General features: G+C 36.2%; 1 protein-coding gene and 1 pseudogene across 1 annotated transcript in view; both read left to right on the top strand.

Annotated features, from left to right (window-relative positions):
• COMMD10 (COMM domain containing 10) overlaps positions 1-14385 on the top strand; it is a 971919-nt gene that overhangs the window by 99337 nt on the left and 858197 nt on the right. The window lies entirely within an intron of this gene.
• On the top strand, positions 7532-9136 carry LOC126956232 (T-complex protein 1 subunit epsilon-like; annotated as a pseudogene).

The raw sequence follows: 14385 nt of genomic DNA, 5'->3' as shown, positions 1-14385 counted from the left end.
TAGTTGTTTTAAACCATATAAAAAGAAAACTTGTAGGAATAGCAGCATACGTTTAAATGAACACTCATATCACACTGTGTCTCCCTGAGAAAGCCATGAGAACTGATGGGGCATCTAAAGTCATTTTTAAATACACAGATTCTTAACACAATTGCCTTCTAAAGTCTTAGCTATAACTAGGTATTTAAAGAGCACAGAAGTCTTCTTCAAGCGTTCTTTTGCAAAACAGTGGAACAGTTTTTATTGAAGCAAGGATTTATTACTAAAAAGATAAAATGTAACTGTGTTTCAGTTAGGATTCTTCAGTTGCAAGCATTAGAAACTAACCCAGCTAACTTAGCAAATAATAGGATTTATTAAGAGCATATGGTGGTAGCAGATACTTGCTGAGGGAAAGCTGAAGAACCAGGCCTCAACAGGCACAGGAACAGGCTGCTCTGGGAATCTAGATAGTTGAAACCAACAGGAGGGATTTCTTGAATTGAATGAGTGCCAGCCATTTTTTAATGTTTGTATTACATCGAGATTCTAATCCGGAGACAGTGCATCTGATTGCCCCATCTTGATCAGTGTCAGCAGAACAATCCGTCTAAGGCTGTAACCACCAGGGGAGGAATCAATCTCAAACAAAAGCATGAGGCTGTTTCAAGAAGACAAGAACAGATGATGCTAGGATGGTGGTGGGAAGGAGAATAAATGTCTACTCTAGACCACCAGGTGACTCACTGATAAAAGTGTTTTCATCTCTGTCATGTACTTTTAAGTATTAATTTGATAACAGCGTCTAACATAATACATTATGTTAATGTAATATAATGCAATATTGACTTAGCAATCCAGGATGACTTCTTTGCATGGTGATTGTCATAAATTTATACCAGAAGGAATATCCTATGTTCCAATGAAGATACTGTCTCCCTTTCATTTTAGAGAGCAATGAAAAAGAGTGCATGCCATATATTGATTTTGGCATATATTTCTCACAGTGTGTATGCCATATATGTGTGTTCTCTCTTTTTGTTTTAATATTCAGGTGTATCTAAATTTCTGCACTCCTTGAAGACCCATAAGCTAAATAGTCTTACTTTTTTTCACTTTTGAGCTATTAATAGTATTTTGAGGACATGTACTCCAAGCATAGATGGTGAAACTGTCTTAATATTTCCTATGAATCTCTAAATAGCCAATATTTTAAAAATTTTTTTTCATTGTAGATTTTATTTTTATGTTCCATGTTGCATTAGGCCATTCTTGCATTGCTATAAAAAAAATACCTGAAGCTGGGTAATTTATAAAGAAAAAGAGGTTCAATTGGCTCACAGTTCTGCAGGTTATACCTCATGGCTCCAGTATCTGCTTCTGGCGAGGGCTTCAGGAACCTTACGATCATGGCAGAAGGTGAAGGGGAAGCAGGCATATAACACTGCAGAAGCAGGAACAAGAGGGAGTGAGGAGAGGTGCAACACACTTTAAACAACCAGATCTCATGAGAACTCACTTTCGCAAGGACAGCACCAAAATATTTATGAGGGATCTGCCCCATGACCCAAACACCTCTCACCAGGCCCCACCTCCAATTGTGGGAATTACATTTCAACATGAGATTTGGAAGGAAGGGCTGGTAATGTAATATCGAAACTATATCACATGTGAACCAACGATCATATGCAGAGTTCCTTTATTTATGTCTTTGGGTTCTCTTTAACTTTTAAAATTCTGACAGCTAAAGGAATATTTGCTCCTTCCTTTCAGTAACAAAATTAAATTAATCTTTAAAAATTGTAAATATTTGACTATAAAAATTCCATTAGGACTCATGTATAAACATATACTGCCATTGACTGCTGACTACTGTGGTTCAAAGAAGAAGGAAAATGACTGGATTATCATAAGCAGGACAGGTTTTGTTTTATAACTATTAAGAAAGTGACAAATTGCCAAGCATTTGGCTAGAGCCTCGATTCCTCTTCTTCCCCTCACACTCCTCATTTAACCCACCAGCAATCCTTTAGGAACTACCTCCAAGTGTTAGCCTATGATTTTCTACTTCTTCCCATTTCCACAGCTAACACCCTAGTCCCAGTCTCCTTCTTCTTGCCTACAGCAAGAGCCCTTTGAAGGTTTCTAAGCTTCTACTTGCAACAACTGATTCTCCAGGAGCCAGTTTCTTTTAATAACATGGAATATGTCAGTTCCAGGTCAGAACCATCTCTCAGCTTTCCATCACACCCAGAATAAAACCCTAGCTCCTCCACATGGCCAACAAGACCTGATATAATGCACCTGTCAACCTCTTCCACACTTGTGCTGTCCTTGCCATTCCTTGAATGAGCAAGTGAGAGCCCATCTCAGAGCCTTATGCTTGCTCTTCTCTCTGCCTTCCACACTCTTATCTCCAGAAGGCTGCACAGCTTGCTCCTTTCTACTTCTCAGATCTCAGTTCAAACAGCAGATCCTTGGAGAGGCCTCTGTAATCAGATACCTCTATATTGCCACCCCAGTCCCATTCCCACTCACTCTTCATCTCTCTACATTGGGATTTTCTGCAGCATAATCTGACATTCTTTTTGCATATCTCTCTTTTATGGGAAGATAAGCTTCATGAGAACAAGAACTTTGTCTTAATTGCTGCTGATTCTCCAGCCCTGTAATGTCACCTATCACATAGTATACTCTCAATTAATACTTGTTGAATGAATTTTTCTACTTCTGAATACAACGTTTATTCCCATGAGCTATTTATGAACCCAGTTACCATAATGGAGAAGACTGATATGAGTGCTACAAAGGTGAGGGTGAAAGTCTAAAAACGTGGTGGTACAGAAACAAAATGAGAAGAGACCCTGGAGATCCGTAGCATTTCAGATAACCTACACTGTACCAGACAATATTATTACTGAAAGACTGTCAGTAATTCCCTACTCTGTGTACCTTACAGATCTTTGGCAAGAATGCATATTCACCTGAGGTTGTAGGATCTTAGAGAACAAAAAATGATGAGGAAGTGCCTGTTCTGAGGCAGACAAATGAAACCAGAAATCTAGGCCTTCTTCAAAGCCTAACCTGTGTTTTGACATTAAAGAATTTGCCCAATCTCCTCTGCAGTTGTGGTCTAACTCTGACCCTACTTCGTCTCTGAAAATGGAAACAGACACATGATAAGTGTAGTGGCAAGAACTCTGCACTTGGAGTCAGAGAGCACAGGCTTGATGTTATGAGTTCTGACACTTAGTAACCTTGTGACTTTGGTCACGTTTCAGGGGAACATATTCCCTCATCTGTAAAATGGAGATAATGCACCTTATTCACAAGTTATCATGGAGAGTCCATGAGATGTGGCTGCGAGGGAGCTCAGCCTGATGCTTATATGGAAGTGCTCAAGGCATATTCATTTCCTTCCATCCTGCAAACTCTGTAGCTCTTTGCTTTTCATCCGTCAAACACAAAATAATGATTTGGCAGGCCATATAGGCTTCTAGAGCATCAATATACAGGCTTTAAAGGTTTGTTTTCTGAGCTTCACATAACCAAATGTATTACATCTAATCAGCCAGAGATGCAGTCTTCTTTGGCTAGGAACAGCCTCAGATCTTGAAAATACATTGCCTTCACTGCATTTTATTCTCAGTGCATCACTAAAATGACAAGCTGCTTTCCTCAGAATGTATCAGGAATTCTGTTTCTTAGCAACACTCTTCCCACAGGCAATAAAAGACAGAACATAATTCCTTTGAGCATTAGGAGTCTGCTCGTAATACTGAAAATGTGGCCAATTTCCCCTTATATGCAGAATTAGAAATCAGTTCTCCATGTTGGAAAGACAATACAATTGAGACCCTTCAAAGTACAGCTTTTGAAAAGTTTAGCAAATTTCTTATTCTAGGGCCTGCTATTTCAGGGCTTATTTTTAATGATGTTACAGAATTTTAATGTATTAGGTCATGATTCAAAATTAAGAATGAAGCATTTCTAATTCTAAGCTCTTTCCTCCTACTACCTCTCAAATTCATCTTTTGAGAAAGTATATCAACGTACTCATTTTGACTATCAGCTGCACTCTTCAGTTTTGTATTCCACATTTCAAAAAATAAATTTGTGTGTGTGTGTGTGTGTGTGTGTGTGTGTGTGTGTGTGTGTGTGTGTGTGTGAGAGATGGGGTCTCACTCTGTCATCCAAGCTGGAGTGCAGTGGCATGATCACAGCTCCCTATAGCCCCAACCTCCCAGGCTCAGGCAATCCTCCCACATCAGCCTCCTGTGTAGGTGGGACTACAGGCGTGCGACACCATACCCAGCTAATTTTTAAATTTTTTTGTAGAGATAGGGTCTTGCTATGTTACCCAGGCTGGTCTTGAACCTCTTGGCTCAAGGGATCCTCCTGCCTTGGTATCCCAAATTGTTCGGATTACAGGCACGAGCCACTGCATCCAGCCTACATTTTTAATCAAGTATAAAATAAGCTTATCATAGACATAAAGTTTGTTTAAAGGTTAAAACCCAAATAAGTCTAGTATTTATGATATATTAATGATTTACTTTTCCATCAAATAATAATACTATTACATTTATTTAGAAATTATGTGCCCGGTACTCTACTTAGCCTTTTAAATGCTTTATTTGCTCCTCATAAAAGCCTTGTGGGGAAAGTATTAATTCTCATTAATCATGCAACTGAGGCTTAGAATAGTCAATTAACTAGGTCAAGGTCACACAGCTAGTAAATAGAGACCCATGTAAGTAATATATTAATCTTTACTCTCCAATATTTATTTGTTTCCTTTTTGCCTTTATTTTGTGCTCTGCTCATCATTATCTTTGATCTAGTTTGTTGAATCTAATTGAATGAATAAAATCACATGTAACTTTACATTTCTAGAAAAGGTAATATTCAGTAGTTTCCCAAGGAAATTTGAATATATCCAAAATTCATACTTAATCCTTTACACTGTAATTATATGTTGCAAAGATCCAGAATTAACACTTAATCCTTTTACACTGTAATTGTTGGTTGCAAATAAGGTATGTTGAATGAATTCAATGTAGTAAAAAAGTTTCAATGAGCTATGAGTTATTTCAGATAAGATTCTCATCACCAGAGCCAAATTATTTTTCATCTGTTTGATAATTAGGGTGATTTATCCCATCTTCTCTGTGTCTGCAATTTTGTCATGTCCTGTGGATAACTAGGTGACTAGCAAGCAAAACAAATTTGGTCACAATTATTTCAAGTGTGTTGTCATCTGATAAATCTAATTTTTTCTTAGACACCTGACACTTGATGGCTTGCATGTTCTATGACTAAAAACATCTTGCCATTATAATTTAATAAGCCACTCCTTAACTTCAACATAAGCACTCCAGCAAATGCACTATCTGTTATGCTGTTGGCACAATCCAACAAAGTGCATTATCATTTAGCTTTATATTAAGTAGTGTCTTGGGAGAGATCTCTCTTTCCATATATATAGAAATATACAAGTAAGTAGATATACAGGTATTTCTCTATATATTTACATATATGTATGTATTAAATGAAGTGTCTTAAGGATAAAAACACAAAAGATATTTAAAAGAGTGCTTGTGATGAAAGAATGTATTAAATACACATTTCTTCCTTTAGCTACTTTGAGGTAGTAGTCCATTGCTAGAGGCATATGACATTATTTTAAAGGGCCATTAAACATTAAATGATTCATATACAAGTAAATAAGAATATAAATAAAAGTTGTACTTTATACACTAAAATAACACATGGGTGAATTTTTCTAGTAAATTAAAGGAAATGCACTATACAAACTCTTAACCTCCTTGTATCCTGGACCTTGCAGGAAGGTTTATTTGAGTTAGGACTACAGTCTGTGACTACAAAATGAAGACAGGCTCAATGGCTCAAAAGGTTCTCAGTCCCAAGTCTTGGCCTCATTACAGGTTGCTCTAAGCAACTTTGTTTTCTGTTGTGGCAGAGGAATGACACTGTTCACATTCAGAACTGAATTCCATGGGCATACCCAAGGTCACATATGATTCTCAGCACAATCACAATTCTATACTTTTCTGATCTATTAACAAAGTGTAATTAAACTTTAGGGAGAATGTCAATATAAGAATGATCTTAAATCAACTCTGATTTATAAAACAGCAACTCCCTTAATACTTGGTACTTATGATCCTGCATAGTTTGAAATGACAGTGGCGGACTAGCTTAGTACAGACTATTATCCCATTCCAAACACGTGGAAAAGCTAGATACATGCACAAAAAAATTGTTTAAGTAAATGGCTAAGCTTGAAAGGAAAATCCATAAATTTCAAAAATGAAGAGGGTTATTCAAAGTCAGAATAGTAAGTGTATGAGAAAATACCAACTTTAATGGGGGTGAGACCATCTAATGGCTAGGAACTGAGGGTTTAGCACCTACAGAAGGCATCTCCTTGAGTCTCAGTTAAACAGAAGCTGAAACTTATGTGAAACCGAATTTCACATAATTTAAGGAACTCTGAAAAGACTATTCCTTGAGTAAAGAGGGCCAAAAAAACTATAGTTTTCAAGTCCAATGGAAGTAAGAAACTTCCATTGTCTGCCCATTACTCTGGGTTGGATTCAAAACCAAATGCTCCCATGAAAAATCGAAACTTTAACCCTGCACTTGGTACACTGAATCCAAATTAACTCCATCATCTTCATATAAAATGCCCAAGATGGAAATTTAATATAAGAAGCTGATTCTGGAATTGCTGGGGCCCTGATTACTGTGATGGAATTCTCCCAAAGTCCTGGGATTACAGATTTTCCCTTGGAGAAATGCTAACAGCTGAGCATACCTACAAAAATACAGTGACAATCTACATGAGACAAGTATCCATCAAGCAGTGAGCAGCACTACAACAGGAGGATCAGCACTCTAAGAACTTGAGATAGCATAAGGAGACCAGAAAGTAGGGAAGTTTTAAATGATATGTAGAAACTGAAAACAAACAAAAAAAAATGGGTAAACTTGTAAAGAAGAAATAGAACTTCTAAAAATAAAAATACAAGCATAGAAATAAAACAAGTAATAAATGTTAGCAGATAAGATAGGAAGTCATATTGTTTGTGAATAGAAGATTTAAGAAAATTAGAACCAAGTACAGAAAGATAGAAGATATGTGAAAAGTTAAGACACAAAGAATGGATTGGAAAAGTCTAACAATATGCCTAATAGAAGTTTCAGAAAGAAAGAATAAAGAGAATGACAGTCCATAGAAAGATATAATGAGTAATAATTTTCCAGAACTAAAAAGAAAGACATGAGTCCACAGATTAAAGAATCATACTGCGGTCACAAGCAGAATAAATAAATAAATCCACAACAAGTTTCGTCATAAACTGAAAAATGCCAAAGACAGAGAATATCTAAAAGAAAATGAGAAGAAAAAAAAAAGATTACTCATAATGGAGCAAAGAATGACTGAACTCAATAGCATTAGAGGGCAAAAGACAATAGATTAGTATCTTCAAAATTCTGAGGGAAAAGTAGCTCCTGGGGCTACACCATGGCATCGATGGGGACCCTCACCTTTGATGAATATGGGCACCCTTTCCTCATCATCAAGGATCAGGACTACAAGTCCTGTCTTATGGGACTGAGGCCCTTAAGTCTCATATAATGGCAACAAAGGCTGTAGCAAATACGATGAGGACAGCACCTGGACCAAATGGGCTTGATAAGATGATGGTGGATAAGGATGGTGATGTGACTGTAACTAATGATGGGGCCCCATCTTAAGCATGATGGATGTCAATCATCAGAATGCTAAGCTGATGGCAGAACTGTCCAAGTCTCAGGATGATGAAATTGGACTTGGAACCACAGGAGTGGTAGTCCTGGCTGGTGTCCTGTTAGAAGTCAAGCAGTTGCTAGACTGAGACATTCACCCAATCAGAATAGCTGATGGTTATGAGGCTGCCAGTGTTGCTATTGAACCTGGACAAGATCAATCATAGTGTCCTTGCTGACATAAAGGACACTGAACCCCTGATTCAGACAGCAAAAACCATGCTGGGCTTCAAAGTGGTCAAAGTTGGTACCAACAAATGGCTGAGATTGCTATGAATACCGTCCTCACTGTAGCAGATATGGAGCAGAGAGATGTTGACTTTGAGCTCGTCAACGTAGAAGGCAAAGTGGGCAGGAGGCTGGAGGACACAAAACTGATTTAGGCCGTGATCATGGACAAGGATTTCCAGTCACCCACAGATGCCGAGAAAAGTGGAAGATGCTGAGATTGCAATTCTCACACGTCCATTTGAACCACCCAAGCCAAAAACAAAGCATAAGCTGGATGTGACCTCCATGGATTATAAAGCTCTTCAGAAATATGAAAAGGAGACATTTGAAGAGATGATTCAACAAATTAAAGAGACTGGTGCTAACTTAGCAATTTGTCATTTGGGCTTTGATGATGAAGCAAATCACTTATTTCTTCAGAACAACTTCCCTGTGGTTCGCTGGGTAGGGGGACCTGAAATTGAACTGATTGCCATCTCAACAAGAGGGCAGATTGTCCCAGGTTCTCAGAGCTCATGCCCGAGATCCTGGGTTTACCGGTCCTGTACAGGAGATCTCATTTGGGACAACTAAGGATAAAATGCTGGTTATCGAGCATTGTAAGAACTCCAGAGCTGTAACCATTTTCATTAGAGGAGGAAATAAGATGATCATTGAGGAGGTGAAACGATCCCTTCACGATGCTTTGTGTGTCATCACAAACCTCATCCACAATAATCGTGTGGCATATGGAGGAGGGTTTGCTGAGATATCCTGTGCTCTGGCAGTTAGCCAAGAGGCGGATAAATGCCCCACCTTAGAATAGCACACCATGAGAGCATTTGCCGACGTTCTGCGGTCACCCCACGGCCCTTTCTGAAAACAGTGGCATGAATCCCATCCAGACTATGACAAAAGTCCGAGCCAGACAAGTGAAGGAGATGAACCCTGCTCTTGGCACTGTTTGCACAAGGGAACAAATGATATGAAGCAACAGCATGTCACAGAGATCTTGATTGGCAAAAAGCAACAAACATCTTTGGCAACACAAATGGTTAGAAGGATTTTGAAGATTGACGATATTCATAAGCCTGGAGAATCTGAAGAATAAAGACATTGAGAATTCTATGTAGAAGATCCACTACTATGATTAAATGGATGTCTTGTGAGGCATCTACAGTTATTATATACGTTTTCAGACACTGTAGATACTATAATAAAAATAGCCATTCGGTAACCATTGTTTAACTTTTTCAAAGCTGTGTAATTGTAGGCGTACTATCTCAACAAGCTTTTGTATTCATTAAAGGAATCTCCTTAAACAATAACAAAAATTCTGAGGGAAAAGCTGTCTGAGTGAGATAAACATAGCTTAACATACACAGTATCCACTTTCTCCTGCCCTCAAAAGAAGAATATTAAAGGAAGTAGTTTAGGAAGAAGAAAACGTTTCCCAAAAGGAAGGAATGGGTTGCAAGTAATGAATACCGCTATCAATAAAACTGGTAAATAAGTATGACTGAGCACAAACTAAAATAGTAACAACAAAATGAGAATGGGAGGAGGATGAAAACCAAGGTGAAACAAACATCTGTGATCTATAACAACATGAAAAATTAGGGCAAGATGATAGATTTAAACCATCCCAAGGTCTGTGTTCTGTTAAGCTGGTATGCATATTGTATTAGTTTCCTAGGGCTGTCACAACCAATTATCACAAACTTGGTGGTTTAAGTAAAACAATAAATGTATTCTCTCACAGTTGTGGAGGCCAGAAGTCCAAAACCAACATGTTAACAGGATACATTCCTTCTGGAGGCTCTGAGGAAGAATCCGTTGCATGTCTCCCGTGGCTTCTGGTGACTGCCGGCAATCCTCGGCGTTCCTTCACTTGTAGCTAGGACTCCAATCTTTGCCTCTGTCTTCACGTGGCGTGCCCCTTTGTGAGATTGCCTTCATGTGCCTTCTCTTTTTCTGCCTCTTACAAGGAACCTCATCATTGGATTTAGAGCCCACTCTAATCCAGGATGACCTAATCTTGAGATCCTTACCTTAATTATATCTGCAAAGACCCTTACCCCAAATAAGGTTGTATTCTAAGGTTCTGGGTGGACGTATTTTTTGAGGAACACAAGTCAACCCAGTGTTCATGTTAAAAATGTAAAAGTAGCTACTAAAAAGGTTTTTCTAAAAAGTAGAATGTATACATTCTAAACCAACAGAGAGAAATAGAAATCTCCTTGAGATTTCTCAAGGAGAAAGCAAGGTAGGACGGTAGGAAAGAAGAAATAAAAGCATGGTGAATCATAAACCAAAGTCCAAATAAATTAGATATGATTTTACATGCAAACAAGTTAAAATGCAATTGTTGAGACAAATTCAGATTAAAACAAGACCCACACATACCATTGCTTCTCTAAATATTCAGACATGTGTTTCATTCTCTTTATTACCTTCTTCAGTGCCTTAGCTTAGCAAGACAGAAGTACATTTTCATTTGATTGGTGTCCTCAAATCATTTTCACCTGTGACATTAAGCTCAGCCTACAGAGGTTACAGAATAGAAAAAAGGAGAAAAGTCTCTTTCAAGCCAAATTTCTCCTTTTCGGGTGGTAGTCAATGGTTAATTTTTCTGGATCAGCTTTAAAATTTTTTATTTTTGAAGTACTTTTAGATTGCTTAAAATATTAGTAAAAGGTTAAAGCTGTAAGATTTATTTTTCATCCCCCATTCATCTTTATTCTTCTGCCAATTTTGTTTTAATTACTAAAAAAATTCTTTGAAATTCCTGACTACAAAGAACAACTCTTGTTACCAAACCTGTAGACTATGACTGATTTTCAATCATGCTGTGCACGAATTCTGAATATACAACATGGGTCAGTGTTAATGAGTTCAGAATTTCTTTTAAAAAGTCATTTGCAAACATACACACACGCTCATCCAAATGGTAGCTCTTACAATTTTACCTAAGAAAAATTATGAATTTCAAAATAAGATGCAAAGTACAAATTTTGAGCACAATAATGATGTCAAAAAGATGAAGAAAATTTAGTCAATGGACTAAATGGACTTTTCCCCTAACCCCCATCTTGATTAAAAGATGCAATAGCCAGCTAGCCCTAAACAGTGTGAACTATGTTTGTTGTTTTTTTTAAGTGGATAATCAATATAGAAGCAATTTTAATTCAAGACGCACTCCAATTCTTATTAAACATAAGTCAGACTATGGGAGAAAGAGTCTTTATGACCTAAGGGAAATAAGTTTTTGGGGAATTTATTGTGTAAATTTATACATTCAACAAATTTATTGACCATAAAGCACTATCCAGTGAGTCGTATATAAAGATGAATTATAGAATCCTGCCATTGAAGAGAGCCTGGTAGTACCAAAAAGTAAAAACTAAAAAGAAAAAAAATAGGACCATGTCAAAAAGATATGGCTCCCAAAGGCCAAAGCTGGAACAATCTGAGCAACAAAACAAATAATTACAGTACTGGATAGTACGGCCAAAATTATAAAATACATATCTACAAGTCTACACTGAAAAATGAGTGACTAAATTGATCTCCCTTACATTAGAATTCCAAATTATGTATGTAGATACCCCTCCCAAGAAAATGGAGCTTAACTCCTCTCCCTGTGAGCACTGTTGGACTTAGTGACTTGCTTCCACAGAATAGAATATGAAATGAGAAAACAGTAACTTTATAATGGAGAAACCTAGCACATACCATTTTAACCAAGTGATCGAGGTTAAACTTAGCAGTGATGTCATGTTTATATCATGTACATCTTCTGTGGAAAACTATAATCCCAGTATAGTCATGAGAAAATATCAGACAAACCCAAATTAAGGGATGTTCTACCAAATATCTAACCCGTACTCTTTAAAAATGTCAAGATCTGTAAAAACAAGGAAAGACTGATGAAACTGTTGGAGTAAGAAGGCATAATGATTAAATACAATGTAGTGTCTTAGATTGTGTCCAAAACCAGAAAAAGGGCATTAGTAGAAAAACTGGTGAAATCCAAATAAAGTCCGTAATTTAGTTAATAGTGTTGTACCAATGTTGACATCTTAGTTCTGACAAATGTTCCATTCTTAAAGTATTAACATTAGGGGAAACTGAATGGTGCATGTAGGAACTCTCTGTATTAACTTTGCAACTTTTCTGTGTCTAAAATTACTACAAGGTTTTTTAAAGTTTTGGAGTATTTAAAGAAATCCAAACATTCTACAACTCTTACTAATTTGTATATTTTGTCTGTAAAATAAAAAAATAATTTTCATAATTCAAATATATCAACATGTTCAAAGTCAGTGATATAGGAAGAGAATTAAATACAGCCATGTGTTTCAGTCAACAATAGATTGCTCATACAGTAGTGGTCCTCTAAGATTAATTATAACGGAGCTGAAAAATTCCTATCACCTAGTATTTATTACACTATACTTTTTATGATTATTTTAGAGTATGTTACTATTTATTTTTTTAAAAAAGTTAACTGCAAAAACTTCCTCAGGCAGGTCCTTCAGGAAGTATTCCAGAAGAAAGCATTGTTAAACTAGGAAATGACAGCTCCTTATGTTATTGTCCCTAAGACCTTCCAGTGGGACAAGACGTGGAAATGGAAGACAGTTGATATTGATGATCCTGACCTTGTGTGGGCCGAAGCTAGTGTGTGTGTTTGTATCTGTCTTTGACAAAGTTCAACAAGGAAAAAAAATTAAAAATAGAAAAAGTATATTTTTGTACAGCTGTACAATGTGTTTTAACTGATATTACAAAAAAAGTTAAAAAGGTAAAGTTCATAAAGTAAAAAAGTTATAATCAGCTAATTTATTATCAAAGAATTTATTATAAATCTAATATAGCTGTGTAGTCCAATGTTTATAAAGTCTACAATAATGCATAACATTCTAGGCCTTCACATTAACTCATTGCTTCCTCACCAGCTGACCCAGAGCAACTTCTAGTCCTGCAAGCTCTAGTCATGATAAGTCCCCCATGGTTTTTTTTTTTTTTTATCTTTTAAACAATATTTTTACTGTACTTTTTCTATGTTTAGATATACAAATACTTACCATTGTGTTCCAATTGCCCAAAATATTCAGTAACTTACTATACAGGTTGGTAGAGTAAGAGCAATGGGCTATACAATACAGCCTAGGAGTGTAGTGTAGTTGTCTAGACCATCTAGGTTTAAGCACATTCTATGATGCTCTCACAATGACAAAATCACTTAAAGGACACATCTCAGTACATTATCCTAGGCATGAAGTGATGCAAAATACTACAAAACACTAGTTTATTCTTAAGATGATCATCGGAAAGGTTTAAATACATTTTACAAATTCTGTATAACTAAAGCTTCCACCATTTCTGTAAAAATTTATATTTAGATGATTAGAAGCTATTCTACCATCAGCTACTGAAGAGATAAGCAAAAAGATATTGTTGCCTAATGGCATACAATGCAGGCTTATTTTTTGTGTGTGTGAAAGATTACTCTGAAAGAGCATGAGGAATATGCCTAATTTTCACTCAACTTTCCAATATATAATACCGATCACACTTATTTAAATTCATTCGTGACCTAATTCCATTTTCATAATTTACCAAATTTTAGCTACTACTACTTTAAGAATTTTTGTCTTGAAAAAACTTAAGACTCAACATGGGAAAAAGAAAAAGGAAAACTTACCTAAGATATTAGTTTTTAGAACAACTATGTACTACTACAAGTATCTTTTATAGTTGTATAATCTACAATTATAAGGATGAAAATATATTAGAAATAGATACCAATCCTAGGATTTTCAATTTTTTAAAGTAGGGAACTGTGTTATTTCACTTTTGAAATCATACGTAGACATATTAGAAAAAGCAATTAAATTGACATAATTATATAAAGCTGTAATTTTATGAGATAAAATCTTATTTAAAAGAGCTTTACAAAAAAACATGCAATAAAGTAACATGGAACCCAGGAATCAATAACTTCACTTAACTCCCACAGCCCCAAACTTCTCAACAAAGAAGGTTCTATCCACTAGTACAGAGATAAAAAGACTAAGTATCTTAAAGAAATAGAGTATCTTGAGGACATACTAAGACTTTTTCTTATTTAGAGCCTTAAAAATACAATATTCTTTTACTTATAAATTTGGTAAGAGTCCTCTTAAATATTGGTGGTGATAGTGCAGACAACCATAGAACCACAAGACCAAGGGTAAAGAAGACTTACGTTTAAAAGGGTCCTGTCAAAGGAAGACAAAGTCTATACTTGTCATGAATAAGGGATATTAACAATTCAAAAGTGAAAAACCTATAAAACTGGAGATTTCAATTTAT

Source organism: Macaca thibetana, chromosome 6 (assembly GCF_024542745.1).
Source record: "Macaca thibetana thibetana isolate TM-01 chromosome 6, ASM2454274v1, whole genome shotgun sequence".
Lineage (NCBI taxonomy): Eukaryota > Metazoa > Chordata > Mammalia > Primates > Cercopithecidae > Macaca > Macaca thibetana.
This window is presented reverse-complemented; position numbering and strand designations above follow the sequence as displayed.